This window comes from Perognathus longimembris, chromosome 18, assembly GCF_023159225.1.
Source record: "Perognathus longimembris pacificus isolate PPM17 chromosome 18, ASM2315922v1, whole genome shotgun sequence".
NCBI classification, from domain to species: domain Eukaryota; kingdom Metazoa; phylum Chordata; class Mammalia; order Rodentia; family Heteromyidae; genus Perognathus; species Perognathus longimembris.
In genome coordinates, this window is record NC_063178.1 from 24,286,835 (window position 1) to 24,308,776 (window position 21,942).

Here is a 21,942-nt window from a genome sequence, read left to right on the forward strand (position 1 = left end):
GCCTCACACCTCACGCCAGTGGCTCTGATCTCAAATGAACTAGCAAACAGTGGGAAGGGAAGCTGTGGCCCAAGTGGTAGAGTACCTACTTTGAGAGAAAAAGCTAAGGAATAGCACCCAGGCCCTGAATTCAACCCTACATATTGACCCCCAAAAATTAAATAAACAAACAATGATGGCAAGCTTGTAAAGATACACTTGAGTTTCAATTCTGTCACTGATGGGAATGCTTATTTCATGTTTAAATTCTAAGCGACCAGATCTGTGACATGAGACACAGCTTATTTGGTTGGTACAAGCCCGTTCATTCATGAAGTATTATACTCTCTCAATGAAAGACATCTTGAATTGTATTCCTTTTCATTGATAACTTTCAAAACTGAAGCATGAATTTTAAAAAATCTTAATGGCATGATTTCATAGTTGCCTCAATTATACTATGTAAGATCTTTTCATTTTATAAATATTCATTCAGTAGCTAGCAGAAAATATTATTATGCCAGACTATAGCCGAAGGATTAAAATCCAGACTGTTAAGTAGATGTAAAATCTATTTAAAGACTATTTGAGTTGCGTGTTTTTTTTAGGTACTCTATTGGACCGTGCTTTCTTTTTATTCTAAATAATCTTATTACCTGAATATGTGAACAAAAGTTCATGGACAGAAAAAGAAATGTTACTGTTTCCTCCTAGTCATCATGATCCTTCTTTTAATTTTACAATTATTAAGGGAGATAGTTTTATCAGCTGCAGGAAGTGGGTGCTATAATATGACCCATTGACAGGAAGACAACTAGGCATCCTGAGTCCAGAGCATTAAAATCACAACATGAACAATGTTCAGCACACAAGATTCAACTGCCCCCACCCCCACCTCTCCATGACTTGAATGTCTGGAACTGGAACTGGAGTTCTCCTCCTCCTCCTCCTCCTCCTCCTCCTCCTCCTCCTCCTCCTCCTCCTCCTCCTCCTCCTCCTCCTCCTCCTCTCTTCCTTCTCCTCCTCCCCTCTTCCTCCTCCTTCCTCTCTTTCTCTTCTCCTTCTCCCTCCTTCTACTGTTGTAGAAGGTGCATAAAGAATGTTTGTGGGGTTAATTAATTAAACAACTTCTACTTGAGTCAACTTTTCTAATTCATTCTGGAAATGTTGACTCTCTGTGTAACACTTGGGGCCAGAGTGGTTTGTCCAGTCCCTTCCAATGAGCAAAGTTCCACACAATCATGTCCTTTAATGAACTTGCTAGGATGGTGTTAGAGTGGTGCTAGGATAGCTCAAGGCAGGTGGCTAAGGGCAACACACCTTTGTGCTTTCATGTTCATCTATTTACTCCCTCAAAAAAGGGGGGAAGGAGGAGTCGTTGCTAAAGAAAAATGCCCCCAAAGTATGTACTATTACAACCATGAAGATCTCAAGAAAACAATTTTTCAGCTACATCATTGAGTTTAAAGGTGTTTGCTTCTTAGTCATTGCTTTTATTATAGGTTTGGGGGGAGAAGGTAGAACCTTTAAGATGTGAAGAAATAGAAAGGAATTTCAGGCATGTGGTTTGCAATGGAAGGCAGTTGGGGCAGTAGGAGAGGTCACAGGCATCTGTTTCCAACGCAGAGGTGATCGTGTCGACTCTTAAGATGAGGTGGGCCACGGAACACATGGTTTAACATCTCTACTACCCCAATCCCTCAGTCCCACATCCAACCAACCAACCTCCAGTTATTACCAAAAATAACTAAAAGATTGCTCAAACCCAGCCCTTCACATCCATTTACAAGCCAATAACTTTCTAATTTTCTTTCCCAAATCCATTTTACCCAAGCCCAACAACCTGGCCAAGCCTCCTCCTTATACAAAACCCACCAGTCACTCCTCTTCACCTAGAAAACAAAAAGCCAAGCTCCTTAATGAACCTTAAAGGGCTATCCAGATTCATCACATTGCACTTAATCACCTAAAAGGCCCAGCTCGTGGAGTTCTCAGAAATGAAGCTTCTCGGTTCTTCACTTTGTGCTCCAGGCTGACTTGCTACTCATAATGTCCTGTCCAGCCCTCTGCTAGCTGGCTGATTCCTAGTCCTCTTTTTTAAGTGCCACTTCCTCCAAGAAACTCTTCAGGATTCAGCTTGCCTGCAGTAATTTGGAATCACAACTATCATGGGTAGTCCTGCTTGGTTTTCCCTGCCAGCAGGGTCCTTCTGACTCAAATCACCCTCCTCAGTTCTGTGAGACAGAGACTCCACTCCAGAAGCAAGAGCACCATGATCCCTGGTCCTGCTCCCTCCACTGGGCTTTCTTCCTAGGGAGCACAGGACCTCTGCAATTTTCATCCTGCTGCTCATCCCATGGATGAATGTAGTGGAGAGATGGGTAGGGGCAAAGAGGGGGAGGTATTTACCTCCACTTGTTGGGCAAGTGGCCTTTATGTTGGGTGCTAAACTGCAGAAAATAATGAAGACCCATCACTTAATAAAGACCTCTCACTCCTGAGTCTACTTGTCATGTCGTGGTTCCATGCTAGGAGAAGCAAGCTGGGACCTCAAGACACTGGGATGGCGGTGGCCCTACTCCCACCAAGTCCCTCAGAAGAAAAGCTACAACTGTCCACATTCTCAGCTCCACCGCCCTGGTGCCAAGATTTTGCCTAAGGAGAGAGAATCAAGTTGAAAAATAGCTCCAAATTGTTTCCCATGGGAAGTGCTTTCATTGGCAGCAAAGTGTGGAGAAGCAAGGGCTAAGAGAACTCCTGGCATCCGGAGAGGGTGTGAGGGACACAGCCTGAAGGAGATGTGTGATTTGGCGAAGACTTGATGCCATTTTAGGGAGAGCAATTTTCAGGAGAGAGCTGAGAAAGGAGATGGCCTGGGTGGACACCTCCTGGGATCCGAAAAAAATGTCTCAGGAACTGTTTCTTGTAGGGGTGGGAAGGTGATTGCATTTGTCGACAGAGCAATGCAAGCCACCAGGGGATTGTTGAAAATCACAGCCAGTGAGGATTACTTGAGAATAACAGAGGAGAGTGGTTGGGGAAAGGCTAGAGAAAAGCCTTCTGTCTACTTGCACTGTCTCTGAGTATCCCAGAGTTGTTCATCCCTGAGATACAATATGGGAAGTTTAACAACCAACAAACAAGAAAAAAAATAAGAATTACAAGTCCTGGGGACAGGGTGGGTGATGGAGATGGTGATCTATATGGAAAGTTTGCTGAAATAGGTCGCTTCTAACAAAAAAAAAATTGCAAGGCATGCAAAGAAGCAAGGAAATCATCCACACAACAAACAGGTAACAGATACTACCCATGCGAGCCAACAGGTGGTAAAAGTAACAGAAAAACAACTACAAAGGACTAAAAGAAACCATGATTCAAAAAAGAAGTGCTATGCCTTGTTGGCTCATGCCTGTAATCCAAGCTACTCAGGAAGCTGAGATCTGAGGATCATGGTTTGAAACCAGCCTGGGAAGGAAAGTCCATGAAACTCTTATCTTCAATAAATTACTCAGAAAAATCTGGAGGTGAAGCTGTGGCTCAAGTGGTAGAGTACTGGCCTTGAGCTAAAGAATCTCACAGACAGCTCCCAAGCCCTGAGCTTAAGCCCCAGGACCAGCACAAGAAAAATACGACCACAGAAAAAGAAAAGAAAAAGAAAGCTATGCTGATAATGACATATCAAATAGGCGGGATCAGTAAAGAGATGGATGTCAAATAAATTAATATGCAAATAAGAGATGAATGAACAAAATATTATAGAATTTTAGAAGCAGGTCAAGTAAGAGTAAACATGGGGGCTTGCAAATATATGGCTAAACTTTTAAAAATTAAACCAAACTAACAAGCTTAAAAGAACTATAGTCTCTCTTTATGCTTAGAAAAAAGATACATGATGATGACGATGACTTTGACGCTCAGGGTAATATTGTCAACCAGTGACTCGAGTCCTGTCTGGCTGTCAGCCTTCCTGGGAGAGCTGCTCTGGGAGGCACGTCTCGAGGTGATCTCTGATCACAGCTCTCTGATCTCTCCCAGAGAGGCGAGTGCCAGCCCCCAGAGTGGGCACCCTGCCATTTAACACAAGGTATCTTCATGCCTCAGGCACCCCACGGGGTGGTCAAATCAGAACCTTGTGCAAATCTCAACCTTGTGCAAAGTACCAACAAGGATGCTAACCCTGCTGCCTCCATCCGTCAGCAGAGGTATTGGTTCAGTACTTCTGGGTCGGTGCCCAAGAATTCACATTTCTAGCAAATTCCTAGGTGATGTGATATAGCTGTTTGGGCAGCCACATTCTAAGACCCACTGGTCTAGAAAGGGGATGGAGCATGGGCTCTAAGAAAGCATTGTTTTGTTGCCCTTTGGGGCAGGCACCTGCTGGCTTCTAGCAGGGCCCTCCTGTGAAGCTCAACGTTGTAGCAGCAGAATGTATGCCTGACAGTCTGGGAGACGCAGAGGCTGACTTCGAATGGGCGCCCTCTCCCCTGAGGGCAGCCCTTCTTCAATACTGGCATCCAGTCATTTTCCTGAGAGGCACACGCTCCCTAGCAACAACCAGCAACTTTACTCCCATCCAGGCCACGCGCCAAGGAGCACAAGGATGCTCTCATTCCTTCTATCACTAGTCATGGGATGATACAGAAGCCCAGGTCAGCCAAGGTTCCAGGGAGAACAGAGATTGTTTTGTTCTCTTGGTGAAATGCTAACTCAATTCATTGGTGCAAACTCTTTTTTTGGGGGGGAGGGGCTGGTTTATTGATATCACGTGTTTGAGGAAGCAAAGTACTGCCCTGTTCTAATAGGAAGTTCACCTCCCTCCTCTAACTTTTAAACTGGTAACCAAAGGCTTGAAGGTGTGCTTTTCAACATTCTCCCTGTCAAATGACTAAGCTTCCAACAGCAGAACAAATTAAGACAGGAGCGACATGGTGCCCTCAATATTTATTATTTGTATCTAATGAGGCAGAGCGTAATCCTGTGTCCTGATGAACTACACTTTACTTCAAAGTCCATAACTGGAGTTGACACCAGTGGCTCACTCCTATAATCCCAACGGCATGGGAGATCTGAGGATTGTGGTTCCAAGCCAGCCACGGCAGAAAAGTCCTTGAGACTCTTATCTCCAACTATCCACCAAAATGCTGGGAGTGGAGGCATGGCTCAAAGGGTACAGTACCAGCTTTGAGCATAAAAGCTAATAACTGTGCCCAGGACCTGAGTTCAAGTATGGACAGGCACATACACACACACACACTGCACAAACACATTTTATGGTTGCAGCTTTACTTTTATTAGGTATAGTAACACATTTGCTTTATTCCAAAAACATCATTATTACTCTTCATATATTCATTCACCATGATGACTAAAGTCTGAAAACAACACACCTGGAAGGAGATACAAATTACCTATTCAGCCTCAATGAGTTTCCATTCGACCTTAAAGGAGTATCCAACTTTTGCTCATTCCCTATTTCTCAGGAGGTCACCAGCAGGCAAAGCAAAAGCCAGCACACTGAGGAAGTGACTTTCTTAAGGTCACACCCATAAGTTCTCCCCATTAACTACTGCCATCTAGTCCAGAAGCAGTGTTGGGAGGCGAAGGGTTAATGCGTAGTTTAGCCTCTTGAAGTAAAATTACCTGAATTTGCCTAAGGACATCCTTTAAATTCCTTTCCTCCAGCACTTTGTTTGCAAGCCCATAAACAGCTCTCCTTCAAACAAATACTGAAAGTCTAACCTCATAAAACTGGGAGAAAAGTGTCTGTGCTGAAGAGCTTATTGCATTTACCCAGCTCTGAGCTTTGGGATCGCAGTTTAAATACTAGGCACCCCAACACACAGGCAGCAGTCTCCTTGTTAAGATTCCCAGGAGATGAGTTCATTTGTCTTCACCCTTTGTAGCTACACAGGAAGTCCCAGAGGCTGCCTATTCTTACCCAAGTACAGATTGAGATGCTCTGGTGACCTGGTTAAAACAGCAATGGAAGGAACATTTAGGGAACAGTTGAGCCAGAAATTAGAAAAAGAAAGTTTCCTCCCTAGTTGATGGAACTTGCCTAAGGTCGTCCATCACAGCGTCAATAATGGACCACTGAGAAAATTAGGGCAACCCTCTGAGTTCATTCTTGAAGATTGTCCTTGCATGCTTATCACCAGGAAAAGCTGTTTGCCAGTCTCTAAATTTACAAAGAAGAAAATCTATGCCCGTCAGTTCGCCTGAGACCAGGTAGCCAGGTTATAAAGTGATAGGTAGATGTTCTGCCAGGCAGCTTGCCTCGCCTGGCTTTCGATGCAGATTTTACAAGTGCACAAAGAGAATCGACACAAGATTTTGATAGTTCCCTCATGATAGCTTCTCAGTTCCTTCTTAAAATAGCAGTATGTTGTCAGGTACCAGTGGCTCACACCTGTAATCCTAGTTATTCAGGAGGCTGAGACCTGAAGATTGTGGTTCAAAGCCAGTTGGGACAGGAAAATCCATGAAAATGTATCTGCAATTAATAACCCCCACCCCCGCCCGCCAAAAAAAAAAAATCCCAAAGTGGAGCTTGTCATTTCAGTGGTACCTGGCCTTAGAAACAGCACCCAGGCCCTGAGTTCAAGCCCTAGGACTGACACTAAATTAAAAAAAAAGGAAAAGCAGTACAGCTGCCTGAGGTGATCAGCTGAGCTGTCAAAAAGAAAGAAAGAAAAAAGAACCCTAAGTACATTATTTACCAGAAATGCTTGACATATTATCTCCATTTTGTCTCCGTATCTCTAAGTAAATCACTTGCCAATAATGCTTATAATATATTCTCTGTGTCCCCCCCCCCAAAATTAAACTTACAAAAAGCAAAAGAATGATTTTACGCCTTTCCCTCAATATTTTCCAGGAGCACTGTGGGGTTTACAGTGGTTTATTTTGTGTTCCATTCAGATTAGCAAGGCTTTTTGGCCAGGGCACAGCATAAAGTAAATCAGGACATGGTAAGTCACAAACTCAAGTGAAAAGCACCAGAACTCAGTGAATCATTGAATTAATTAAAAGGAAGAAGTTGGGATACTGCCATGAAATGGGGGGGGGGGGGGGGCTTTTCCTGATGTCTCGTGGCAGCCACAGACACAGATGGCCTCCTAAAGACAAAAACTTCCCCCAGTGAGAGGGCTCTTTCAGAACACAGCTTCCATTATTTCAGAAGGGCACCTAAGGACACCGACTCTTGGCTTCTGAAGTTCGCCCAGCATATTCATGCGTCTGGCCTTGTGATACTGACCACTAGAGGGAGTTAAGGACTGTCCATCAATGTGCAGGCAAGAGCTCCCTCCCCAGAGTGTAGGAAAATCCAACAGAGTGATGGAAGCTGGGAGGAAGACTTCCCACCTGCCTTGGACACGAGTCTCTTTGGAGAGCACTTAATCCATGGATTTATTTCTTCCTTCAACAAATAACCATTATGGATCGCGCTCTGGGCATTGACATTACACAGTGAAGAACACTACATAATTAGCACAGAGTAGCATTACTACCATTTCAGAATGGTGTATGAAGAGCACAAGCCAGGAAGCATGGAATACCAACAACTTACTGAGAACTGGTCAACTCCAGCACACTTTATCTTACCTAACCAGACCAACAGCAACTGCTTCATCAACCACTGGCTCCGAACACACAGGAAAACTTATTTTTCAGTGCTGGTCATGGGGCTTGAACCCAGGGCCTGGGCAACATCCTTGAGCTTTTTTGCTCAAGTTTATCACTTTACCAACTGATCCATAGTTCCACTCACAGTTGTTGTTGTTGTTGTTGTTGTTTTGGTACTTCATTGGAGATAAGAATCTAATGGTGTTTTCTGCACAGGCTAGCTTTGAACTGTGATCCTCAGCTCTCAGCATAGTGTGTGGCTGGGATTATAGGCATGACCCACAAACACCCAGCATGGGAAACACTTTTTTAGCAAACAAATGAAGCAAGAACTACTTTTTCTTTTAAAATAGTATTTGTGTGTGCAGCTAATTCCTGCAATTTAAGAATGTATGCGTGTGTGTGTGTGTATTTCATGCAGTTTATAAGAATCCCTCATTACAATGGCTTTGAAGTATACAAAATTTATTTGTTATACTACTTTTATAATAGTGAAATTGGAAAAAGATTAAATACTGTATCAAGGGAATGATAGAACAGGCTGTGATGACTCCTCAGAAATTATACTTTCGTCATAAGTGTAATGATGAGAAATTCTTACAAATTCCTGATGAATGAAAAAATAGCATATTGAAGAACTAATATACAAAATGAACTCCACATTTTTTGACAAAAGCTAATCTCAAGCTCACAATCCTTCTGCCCCAGCCTCCCAGGTTCTGGGATTGTGGAGGTATGTACTAGCATAAGTATCTATATTTTTTAAGCCACCAAAAATACTAAGAATACCTCTAAAATGTAGAGTTAAGATAAAATGTCATTGTATTTCTTGCTTGTTTTGTTTAAATGCTAAAATAAATATGCATTAATTTTTTAATCAGAAAGAAAAATGCGTACATTAATATGCAATTGCTCCTGAGAAAAGAAGTAAGTTACTTTTCCTTTTCACTAATAAGGCTACTTCTTATGCTTGTCTAAAAATATCAGCAGAGAAGCTCTAGACACAACCAATCACCATTCTCTAGAACCAAACATCAGGAAAAATTCTGATATCTTTGAATGCATACATATCCTAATCTAAACAGAAGGAGGCAAAATTAACATATGGTCTTTGAAATCTTTGCTTAGATGTCCTTACAAGGCAGAGAAAGGAGGCAAAAAGAGTCTCTATTTTGTCGTTTTATTTTTATTCTGTTGAGTTTAAGGAACCTTGATTATAAATCACTCAAATAAGGCATAATGAAGTCACCAATGGTATTCTGAACTGTGTAAAATGCATTCAGTCAGCTATTGGTGTGTGTGAATGCATGGGTGGGTTTTACATCTAGACAGACATTTGTTTTTTATATTGTGGAAGATTGTTTGGCTTATAAGGAAGATGTCATTACTTAGTGAAGTTCAGTCATCAGGAAATAAACTACTCAGAAGAGGGTAGTTTCAAGCTTATGTGATTGTGTGAAGGACATCAAAAGGTTTCCATTCGATGTGCAGAACAAGTCCTTTTTCAATTTATATAGCTCCAGACCTTTGCTGGGTTATACAAAATCATGTCTTACAGTGAACAGTGAAGAGGAAAGGAAAAAAGAATAGATGACAGAGTATCTGAAGGCAGATAGGTAAACATCTAAAATTTTGCTAGTGAGCTCCAGGACACTGCACAACTATTGCACCAGCTACTCTACTACACAAGTTGTAACTCACCTCAAAGCAGGCCCTAAGGAAAGTGGAAAGGGAGGTTGATAGGATCTGAGATATGATGGCAGCAAAGGGAAGGTTATAAGAAGTTGGAGAATGGATAAAATGTTTATCAATGGACAGCAATGCAAAGGTAAAGAAATTAAATAAGCAGTGGCTTAGGCCTATAATCCTAGCAACTCAGAAAGCTGAGATCTCAGGATCACAGTTCAAAGCCAGCCCAGGCAGGGAAAGTCCATGAGCTTCTTATCCCCAACTACCTACCAAAAAAAACGCTAGAGGTGGAGCTATGGCTCACATGGTAGAGTGCTAGTGTTGAGCAAGAAAAGCTCAAAGGCAGCAGCGAGACCCCGACTTCAAGACCCAGAACTGGTAAGCAAAGATGTAAGTGATAAGCTAAAAATACCCAGGTTCTGAGCTAGTAACTTCAAGTAGACGTGTCTGGAGGCTCCAAAAAACTCGATGAGATGACAGAGCCACTGGTGAATCTTAAAATGGTTCTCCCTGTTGTGAGCCGCAGTAGCTGTGACAGGGGTCACACCACGGCTTGGATTCCTCTCCACGAGACCTTGAACCTGTAGTGTTCCAACCTTCTTGTCTTCTTGTGGTGGGTCTTGCTTACCTGCTCAGCCAGAAACCTGTGAATAATTAATTTGTAGAAATGAAATTTCTAATACTTTGAGCAGTTTTCCTCCAAATAGATACTTTCCCTCAATAGTGTGATAGCATTTTGGAGAACTTTTCTTTTTTCAAATGGTAAGATTGGTCCCTTGGAGGAAATCATTTTGCTTGCCTGCCTGCTTGCCTGCCCCCCTCCCCCTCTCTCTTTTTCTCTCCTCCCCCCCTCTCTCTCTTTCTCAAGGGAATTGTTTTGCTTTTACTTCAGGGTAAAGAAGAAAAGGAATGGCATGGTCCTAGGTTCTCCAATCATTAGTCTCTTCTGGGGCCTGATTCAGAAACCAGTGTACAGCCAAGCCTCAAGGAGCAAATCATGAGGAGATTCTTTCACTTGTGGAAGAAATTTCCAGTTCTATGAAAGGGTAAGACACAGCTATATTTCATACATCTTGATATCCCAGGGAAAAAGAGTGACCCCATACACCAGGTAAGAACCTGGGGGCTTCCCTAGATAGAGCTCTGGTGTTTACAGATGTATGAAAAGAAGCAAAGGGTGGCGAGAAGGACCATAAGCCACCGCTATGTCAGTAACTGAACAGCAGAAACCACCATTTGTAAGCTGCTTCTGGATTCGATCAATCATGTAACACCATGTCTTTGTTCTAAAATGATCCATCCCCCGAAATGAAAAGGAAGAAAACAGGATTTAAAAAAGAGTAACAAAAATAAGCAAAGAGAAGAAATATATTTAAATAAGTTTGGTGGTGGTTGTTGCTTTTCAATAAATTAGAGAACTTTGGGGGAAATTATGCTGGAGTTATTACAAACTATATATTTCTACAGATTGTATTTTTACGTCAGTAATGCTTTTTGTCATCTGGCTGTCTGAGAAAGAAAGACACTCCCATTTCACTGGATTAAATGAAGCTTTTTCAAGGATGGAATTCTTTGAATCAATTTTAAGTAATGCCTAATGTCTTTGTTCAGATTTCCTAAAAGCTGAGCCTAAAATGGGGAGTCTCGTTCATGAGAATGGTTGGCTTGTGCTCTCGGGACATGGGAAAAGAGAAAAGGGTTGACTCAGGACTGCAGGAAAATAAACAAGAAATGCTGGAGACCAGGTCTACGTGCTTGCAGCCAGGGCTTATTGGAGTGGGTAAATTCCCTGAGGATCTTAGAGTATCTGAGACAGAGTATGTGTGCTCCATATTAGGTACAAGGGTGAATCACTAGCAGATACAGGAAGTCCACACTGCTGTGTGAAGAGGAGCTGGGTGGGCTACCAGCGGTGGCCACTCTACCAATCATTGGTTACAGGGAAAGCAAGACCATGGCGAGGCAGTGACTGAACAGGACAGGAAGCTACTATGGCATTCAGCAAAACCATTCCTATCCCCCCCCGCCCCCCCAAAAGTCCTTCTTTGGGCAAAGTGCAGATAAAGTTAACGAAATAGTAGGATTCTCAAGTATTATAAATCAGATGTGGGACAGGTGTCTGCTCAGCTCTCCCAGGCTTTATGAGTTAAATTATAGTTGTTTCTTGATAGCCATGGAGATTCCATCCAGAACCTTCTCTACTGTTCTGTAAATACTTATTGCACTGTATTTAAGAAACTATGACAAGAACAAAAGGTCAGTCCATGTTCAGTATACTTGCAATTGTTTTCCAAGAGTTTTCAATCTGCAGTGGGTGGAACCCAGGAATTCAGAACAAAGTACAAAGGAGCTACTGTGATTGCTTTCTATATACCTCAAGTTTCCTTATTTATAAATTAAAACCTACATTTCCTATTAGTGATAACAATACTACCTTCGGATGGGTTAAGTGTCGACTAAGACGTTGGATTTTAATGAGCTTAGGCCAGTTTCTGGCATATCCTAAAGGTTCTGTAACTGAGCTTACGTTAGAATAATTTTAATTATAGTTAAGTTGGAAGGCAATCATCTCAGTCACGTCAGAAGTGACTGGAATTACAAAATGATTAGACTTAGAGTATGGAGTTGAGCAGATATACCAATACCTGCATAACTTTTCAGTGCACTTTGCAAGTTACCAAATGCTTCTCTGACTCACTGTCCCCTCTTGAAAGCCTTTGGAATCTAAGATAAATTGGAACTCACCTTCAGGAAAGTCAAAAGGGAGGAGGTCCCCTGCTACATCTCTCTTTCCTGTGTGCACAAAGCTTCAATCCAGGAGACAGATTTGTCAACTTTACCAAAGGCGGGTAGTAGAATGACAGCTAAATTTCACAGGACCAGTGGCTCCAGAGGTATAACTTGTTTAATCTGTATTGTTGACGAAACATGCTCGTGGATGACCCTTGTTCACATAATTAGCATACGAGGAAGCAAAATAAGAGCATCTAGAATCTATAATCCAAAAGCAGCTGGAGATTCAACCCAAATAACCTCCGCTTGGGTCTTACAACTCAGCCATTGGCCAGCACAAATGGAAATCTAAAAATGTGAACACATGTTGCTTTCGAAAGTGTCATTGATGTCACAGAATACTTACTTGGAAATAAACAAACCGAAGCGTGGGTTTCTCTTTAATATAATTTTTTCAGTAATAAAGTCGTTTTAAGATTTTTCTTCTAAGACTACATAAAAGTAAGCAACAAGTTCGATGACATTTTTTCCATGTTGAATTATTTTCATCTCATGTAGTTGTTTCTGAAGTCCACACACAAATTAGTTCATGTATGTGACTATTCTTAAATTATAGCTTTTCTTGGTAAGAGATTCCTAAGCACCATAATTTATCTCTTCCAAGAATTTATCCTTCACTTTGGAACTAGACCACTGCTCTCAAATTTTTCTCTTACTTTGTCTTCAGAAAAAAAATACACACACAACTAAAGAACATTCTAGATACAGTAGAATAGTAGTCCATTTGCTTACTTCTCCTAGGCAATTCAATTAATCACAATTTCCTAATTCCTTTATCTCCTCCATGTACATTAGTATTTATATGTAAGTTGAATATCTACAGCTGCCAGAATTCTAAGTAGCAGTTCTAAGATTATGAGGCAAGATTGGTACAATCTTTTCAAGTTCAGCTATCTGTTGCTGTTAATGTTGCTAGGTAAGCCAGGCTGGCCTTGAATTTACTTACCATCCTCCATCATGCGTACATTGCAAGGTGCACCGCCACATCTGACTTTCAAGAGCATTCACAGTCTAGGCCAAGGTTCCTCCATAAAGAACCTGGTGCACATGGGCAGCATCCCCAGTGTTTTGGGGAGCCCTGACATCCTCTTGAGTATGTATAGTGGGAGACTGTGAAAATGGATGTGGACAGAAGTTCAAATCTCAGAGTTTCCCTTTACTAGTTCTTCATATGAGGCGATAATGAATACCTCTATGCGGATGAAATTAGGTTAAGACTTGTACCTATTTCATAAAATTAGAAAGGCAAAATTGAACATCAGGAATTTGAAAACAATATTAGTAATAGTAAAAATGAAGGTTAGTTGTTAGTGTTATCTACTTATCTGTATTCTTGCTTTCTATTAATGAATGAAAGTATGTTGAGGGGCTGGGGATATGGCCTAGTGGCTAGAGTGCCTGCCTCGTATTCATGAGGCCCTGGGTTCAATTCCCCAGCACCACGTATACAGAAAATGGCCAGAAGTGGCGCTGTGGCTCAAGTGGCAGAGTGCTAGCCTTGAGCAAAAAGAAGCCAGGGACAGTGCTCAGACTGGCCAAAAAAAAAAAAAAAGTATGTTGAGCTCGTGCCTGTTCCTCATCTTTTAATTGTCCCTTTTGTGTGTGTTAATGTAGTGAATATCATTAACATTGACCTTGATGTTAAAATGCACCCAGCCTCCTCCCAGTCATTCTGAGAAGCCTTTGGTTAGGAGCATCTGAGAAACACATTGAATTCAGCAGAAGATTTAGCCCAGAGCATGTATTACGGGTATCTAAAATAAAAGCATCACCCAACTTGATGGTTGGAAGAAGTCTCAGAGGCTACCTTTCAAGCCAATACACAAATCCTTTACACAATGCTCTTGAAAAGGCATTCTTCAGGTCATTCCACTTTGGGAAGGTAGATGGGGTAGGAAGTTCATCCAGATTTCCTGCTCAAAACATGCATTCCTCACTGGGATGTCCCCTCATTGGCTACCACTCTTCTCTTCCTATCTGTCAGTGTCAAATCCCCCTGCTGTAGGACTACACCAAAAATATCTCTTTAGTCCTGTCCAAACCCTCATATACCTTCTGCATTCCTACCCAACAATTCTCTTACCAAAGAAAGAATCGAGATATTAATGGACAAAAAAAATAAATACAAGAATCCATCATAAACTTCATATGTGTTGTATGTCTAGTAGAGGCCACTAGACCAATGTCAAGGATTCAACTTTCCCTGTTCTAACTTCTTCTTTCCCTGCCTTGCCAATACTATTTAAAGCATATAAGCACATAAATAACTCAGGAGGCCATTATGGTTTTCTGTAATTACAGAGAAGTATTTTGGCTGTGTACCTTCCTTAATTTGACAAATGTTAGTGGTTTTAGGAGGAGGATAATTATTCCATGGGAAGAAATGATTAGATAGCTACTTTAAACATGGAGATACCACATCAATACAGACAAACATATTTAAGAAAAAAATGTAAAGAGAGTTCTATGATGACCTTAGCTGGTATTTGTAGTAAGACCAAGAAAACAACCACAAAATGAAGTATTTCTCAGTTGTGGGATGAGGTTCGTTATGTAGTAGTCAACTGAAGATCTCTTTAAGGAACAGCAAATAAACTGAAAGAACCAAGGTAGCCTGTGAGGTCACTATTCTATCACCCTGAATAACCAGAGGTGGTAAGGTCACACCCTAAGGAACAATCTCCAAACAGAGCTGATTCACTGAGATCTGTCTCTCCTTAAAGTCACCCTGTTGTAGCCAGGCGCCAGTGGCTCATAGCTATAATCCTAGCTACTCAAGAGGTTTAGATCCAGAAGTTCAAAGTTCACAGCCCAAGCAGGAAAGTCTGAGATTACATCTCCTGTTAACTAGCAAAATACCACACTGGAGATGTGGTTCAAATGGTAGAGTGCCAAGTTATCACCAACCAAGAGCACAGGCCCTATGTTCAAGGGTTGGTACTGAGACACACACATGCTCATATGCATGCATGTACACCTACCACACATACTATACACTGATTTATCTCTTCCCCAAATGTTGTACTATATAGAATATTTATTAACAGCTTCACTCCATTTTCATTTCACTAATTAGGATCAGTGACAAGTAATTCAGAAATTGGACATTCTCATAGCTCCTAGTATTTTATCTTCACAGGATTGTTTAACCTCAGATAAGACCAGGGAACTAGTTATAAGCACAAAGCTACAACATTATTCTGCAAAAAGAATGGTAGGATCTGAAGGTGAATTTTGAGCCACACTTTGACTACTGAGATTCTCATTCTTTTCTTCCTTGTTCCTCTCTTTAGAAGTAGGAAATGTTTTGAGCAAGAAATGAAATTATAAGTCTACACAATACTAAAAAGGCAAAAATAGATATTCAACTGTTTCTTTGTTTCTTTGGTAGCTTTGAAGCTTGAAGGCAGGACTGTTGCTTTGCTTGCTTGCTAGGCTGGTATTTTACCTTTTGAGCCCTGCATTTATCCCCATTTTTTCCTAGTTATTTTGGTGATGGAGTCTTGCAGATTTTTCTACCTGGCCTACTTTCAAACTGCAATCTGGATCTTAGCCTCCTGAGTAGTTAGGATTTGTGAGCCATTAGCATCTGGGTAACAGCTTGTCTTTTATAATCTAAGGTATTTCCCTGCTTCAAACATTAGAACCCTGTTATTCTCTTACGATTCCTTAGAATTTTCCCATTAACTATCATGATGTATAGTTGTGAGTGAGAAAGCTTTGTAAGATTAAATTCACTATCCAGCTGTCAAGATATTGTATGTTATTTTATTCCATTGTTGGCATGGCATATTAGAAAAGAAAAAGAAAATGGAATCTCAGAAGATGGTGGATATTATTATTTTATCAACTTTATACAACATAAAATCTTTTAGGGACTTGAATGGAGTTGATCCTGAGTCTCTACTAAGATCATCTGGTTCATGATATCAAACAATAAAATACTCAAAGAAACCATATAATTATTTTTGTCCGGGGCTATAAAGCCTCCTATTCATAGGTTTTGGCCAGGATTTTAGTCTTCTTAATGTGACTCACAAGTGTGACTATTTGTCACATTTATCATGAAGAATAATAACCTATGTACCTTTGTTAAAGCCAAGGAACATTCTTAGGTTGAATGTTGATAGGCCTTTTTCTAGATAGTTTCAAGTGAAGTTAAGTTCGCCAATGTTCAGTTCATATAATGAAGACAGAGAGCAAAAGTGGGTCATTCTCCAATCCATTTTCCTGAAGTACCACATTTTCACTGCCAGTCTTGATCTTCATTCACCAAGGACTGAAAGGAGACCTCCAGAGTTCCATCTCCAGCTTACCTTAGATACTTGGATTGGTGCATACAAGATTTCTCTTTATCTTTTATTTTCTCTTTAAGAGAGGGCAATTTGATGACAATTAGGGACAGTTCTACCTCTCTTCTTCCCTTCCCACCTCACTCAATGGATGAGCAAGCCCAGAAACTGTCAGGGACTTGGTGGTATTTAGCTCTGCTCTGTGGCTGGAGCGCTCCCATAAGCACTTTGGACTGGAGTTAACACTGCAGTGGACTGTCATCATATTCTGCAAGCAGGACCCCAGAGGACTGCATACAGGGCGGGAAGGGAGCTCAGAGATTGTAGGAGCCCTGGAGGTCTGGATCAGGTCTGTCTATGGAGGTCTTACCTTGTCTGTGTATGCTGCCTTCTTACACCAAGCCTATGGGCAAGGTGGTGAGAAGCACAAACTGTCAATTCCTCTTCATCTCCTTAGCAGGAATGAAAGTTCCGCTTGGAATAACCCTCCTGCTAATGAGCATACCCTTTGTGGTGTAGAGTCCAGTGATAATATTTGAAGTGCTAAGTAAATCCTCTCTGAAGTGTGGATGCCTAATGAGGGCATTTCACATGCTAACTAACCACCCCGGGAAAGTGGCTGTCTGAATCAGTCACTTCAAACTCTCTCCTCATTCCATGTAGTGTGTCGTTTGTCCTGACCCATCTCAACGTATATGGGCCGGGGATGATGTCACTGCGGAGCGGCCTTGCAGAAGAAGGGTCCCTTTGTGAGGGTGTTCCCAGCGCCCCCCACCCCCGGGACCAGGAGAGGCGTTCTGGGAGCGAGGCTTCCCAGTAATTTCCTCTCCCCGAGGCGGATGATGCCTTAGTCATGCATTGTAGCACATTGTCAGCAAACCCGGGGCGACACAAGCCGGCTCTTGAAACACCCCCTTATTCCCCCGGCTTTGCCTGAGTGAGGCGGGGCTGACGTCGAGGAGAAGCCTGGGCACAGACAGGCTGACATGCCCGAGAAAGGAGGGCAGTCAGCGGAAACAAAGGCTCCCGGTGGCATTATGTTTCCGCGTGGCTGGCCTCGGGACAGATTGCATAGTCGCTGGATCTGGGAGCGGGCGACTTATTCCCAGTGAAACAGAGAGCCGGGGCCCCTGGACAGCGTGGCTGGGCAGGGATGGGAAGGCGCCTCCCTCTGAGCTAGGCCTGGCCTGCCTTTGTTGCACGTAAGCCAGATGCCCTCCACTCCAAGCATGAATGGAATAGGTATTGGGAGCTCCAGGTGGACAGCAGAACGAGAGAAACAAAGGTGTACTAGGATGCTGGTAATAGAGACAGCGGGCACCCAGCCAAAAGGGCAGCACTCACCCAGGCGGGGGAAGGAAGCAGGGCCTGTGCCTTTGGTTAGGCTGCTTTTGATTGGCAATTTCTCTCCGTTTTGGAATCTAATGGTTAGCTGTGTTTCTTAGATCTTAGCTCTTAAACCTCAGTCTGTAATGGCTGGAGCGCTTGGTTTTCATCTCTGTAATCCATCTGTTCCACCATCTGGCCCATTTCTCGGGCTTGACTCTCTTCCTTATTCTACCTGACCTGTTTCGTGAGTTTGGCTCACCTACATTGCACCAGCCCTTGATATTTCTCTGTACATGTTACCTTATATGGGAATCTTCTTCACAAGGGTGGTCACAGAACCAGTTAGGACTCTTAGAGGATTCCATAAGGGCCGATCCTCATTCCCAGAGGGTATAAAACCATGTAGGTGCACATACGTTGATTTTTAATACAATTTAAGGAGGATCATGAACATCCCCCTAACCTTTCTCCTAAGATAAACATAGAAATAGATAGATAGATAGATAGATAGATAGATAGATAGATAGATAATATAGGTGTATGTGTGTATTTGTCCTTCATTAAGTCTCAAACAGAATTATCTTTGGGGGTAAAAATATTACAATAAAGCAAATAAATATTAAGTAATTTCAAATTAGAATTTTACCACACAATAAAGAAACAAAGAGCAGTGGATCTAAACAACCTAATTTCTTACTTTCTGGCCATCTGTCACTGAGGTTGTGCATTCTGGCAGGACTCTAAAGGACGGATCCCTGTACTAGACGGAGTTTGGACAGAATGCTAGCCTCCACATGTGGGCCTCCCAACTCTTTGTTTATTTTTGTTTCCTTTTATGGTAGTACCTGGTTGTTAACTCAAGACTTTGCACTTTTGCTAAGCTTTTTGACACTTTCTGGCACTCTACCCCTTGAACCACACTTGTAGTCCACATTTTTTTGCTAGTTAATTGGAGCTGAGAGTTTTGTGGGCTTTTCTGCTTGGGCTGGGTTTGAATCATGATCCTCAACCTCCTAAGTATCTAGGATTAAGGTTGAGAGCCACTGTGAGTGGCTTTTCAGAGAGTCTGCTTTTCAGCTCTTAAGAATCCATTTTGAAAGCTCTTTATGACCTCTGGGAAGAAAAGTGCTAGAGAGTCCTCAGGGTTTAAGGAGAATATGAATTCATTTTCACACAGGAGGGACAAAGATTCTCCAAAGTGTAGACTTCTACATAGGACTACTTCTAACAAGGATGGATTTTTTTCCATGGAGCTATTCCTAGCAATTCCTGGCAATCCCTTAAACTCACTGGGTAGTAGAGGAAGAACAGAAAGTAGGCCTAATGCTGTAATTCCTCCAAAACTAAAAAGAGATAGCTGTTTAGAGGTACTTGAGATCTAGAAAAGAAAGTTTTGTTTCCTGTGAAAATTGTTTCCAGTGGAGTTTGTTTCCTTTTGACAATCTTCTCCATACATCTCCAGCTCCAGGCAAAGAAGATATCAGGGTTAAACAGATTTATCAGTTTGGTATTCTTTGTAGGTATTTTCCAGTTTTCTATAGTAAACATGATGACTATAGTAGAAAAAAGTACTAAAAACACTTTTTTTTTTGCCAGTCCTGGGGCTTGAACTCAGGGCCTGACCTCTGTCCCTGTGCCTCTCTGGGCTCAAGGCTAGCATTCTGCCACTTGAGCCACAGCACCACTTTCATCTTTTTCTGAATAGTTTATTGGAAATAAGAGTTTCATAGATTTCACTGCCCAGGCTGACTTTAACCTGTGATCCTCAGATCTCAGCCTCCTGAGTAGCTAGGATTACAAACGCAAGCCACAGGTGCCTAGCACATTTTTTAAAGAAAAGTTTTATTGCAAATTTACCCCCACTGTTTTTTTATTAGACACAGTTTTGGTAGGATAACCCAATTCTAATAAATAGGCACTCAAACTTTCTTTGAATGTCTTGAGATTATCATTGATGCCACAAAATATCAGCAATAAATCAGCTCAGCTTACTGAAAGAACTGAATATTGCTATGGGGAATTTAAGCACAAACTAAGCATGGTATGCATTCAAATATGATAGCAGCCTCAGTAATTAAAAAGAAAATCTTTCTCCACTTAAAGTTGTATCTTTGAGAACTCTTTACCCTGACCCAATTCTAGCCTTGACCCCTCCTGTGAGAGTTACAAATGGCCTTAGAAGAAGTTCAGATGACCCATTGTGCTACCCCTTCCATTTCTCTCATGTTGGAAAGGTAGTCTAGCCCCTTGTGGCCTTTTGCCTGAACTACAAGAGTCTTCTATCCATCTTCTGTCTCTATTTCATCTTTCCCACATTGCCTACAGAAATTCCATCACCGATTTCCATGTTGGCATGTTATGAGTCAACACCTCAAGCTGAAATCCAAGGGTAGGCTCACTGAGCTTCAAGCATTGTTTCCCTTGAGTAGTTCCTACCATGTGCAACTCATATTGAAAGACGCAGAGAAATGCTTCCTGACGTGGTGCATGCATGGAAAATGTGCCGCTCTTCCCAAACAACAATCACTGTGTGTTGTCTAGCAAAATGACTGTCCTTAGTATGAAATGTGCAATGAGAATCTTTCTCTAGGAAAAGCCAACAGATTTTGAGGATTGAAGAATTAAAAAAAGAAGGCTTCAAGCTTACGGATTTTGCCTTGTGCTCCCTTGCTCATGTCTGTTCTGCTGAGCCAGTATCACTCATCTCTGGCACAGAATGTCTACTTCATTTTACAGTCAGACCATAGGCAGTTTCTAGGTAGGTAAAATGGGCACAAAAATGAACAAGGTGCCCTCCCTGCCCTCAATCACACCAACACAACTGGACATTGGGACTTGGAAGAACAATGAAGAGACACTATAGAAACTGCTGCTGAGTGTGTTTTATACAAAGGACTTCCCTGGAGCAAAGGAGAGCAGGGGAGGTTTTCAAAGCAGCAAGCATGTTACAGTTGGACTTTGAAGCATGGATAGGATGAAATCAATATAGACTGGAGGCTAGAGCATTATAAGCCGAAGGGATGACCAGGGAAAACACAGAAAGGGAGAATCAGGTGACAGTTGGAGAGAGGAGTATCCTGAGGTGACCTCAGGGGAGAAATGGTAGGAGATGGCTGTGTAGGACAAAGAGGTCAGAGGAGGAGGGATGTGAGGTGATGGTGGGCAGAAGGGAAGCTTCCTGTCCTGACGTTTCCTTTCATGTCATTTCCCAGCATCCTAGGTGACAGGGCTCTCTCCCAACACTGTGAGTCACTGCCTGACTTCTCTGCCTAAATGTGGCCTGACAAGGTGTGTGCTGTTACTACCACGTCCCTCCCTAACAAAATGCCCATAGTTAGTAATAGATGAAGCCAGAGCCACTGTGTCACTCGCGGGCTGCCAGGAAGCCAGCTCCAGCAGTTCCATCAGCCCGAGAGCTTGGCCAGAGTCTCTCTCCAGCTGTGCCTGCAGACAGGCTTCTGTCTCAAGAGGCATGTTAGCAAGTCAAGGGAAAGACAGGAAGAGGAAAAGCAGAAGGGAAAACTAGAAGAAGTCACTCAGACAGGGCGTGGCTGTGCAGAGCCCAAGGTCTTCCTCAAACACTCCACAACAGTCCATGTGTGCGTTACAAAAGCAGATACATTTACACAGGTTTTTCTCTCTCTCTTAATGAGGAAATATTAGTAGAAATGGGAGAGAAGAGTAAAAAGATCCCCTTGCTCAAGACAAGAATGATTATATATGCTGGTTAAGTTTATTTGTTATCAAGGAAGGTCTCAAAAGGATATAATTTCTGAGATTTCTGGAAGATTTCTGCATGAAATCACATCAAGCATGGGGTTATCAAACTGTTTCAAAAATGCAAGATCCATCTCAGACTATATGGAGTGACTTCTAAGCTACAGAGAAGTAGTAGTAGTAGTACAGTGGTTATTGTTACATTATTGCTCTGCACAAATTACCCAAGAGAGATGGCGAGCTGGTGGAAGATCTAAGTAATCACCAGCAAATACATATTGAGGGGTTTCCATGTACCAGAAACTATTCTAAATATAAAGGCCATTGCAAGCTAGAGTTTATTTCCTACTGCTGTGCAATCATTTAAACTATCATTCTTTGGCTAGAGATATAGTTGAATGGCACAGAACTTGCCTAGCATACATGAAATCCCAGGCTCATCTCTAGTACTTCAAAATTAAAAAACAAACAAGCAATTACACCTTCTACTATCTTTCTCAGACAAGAATAAAAGGAG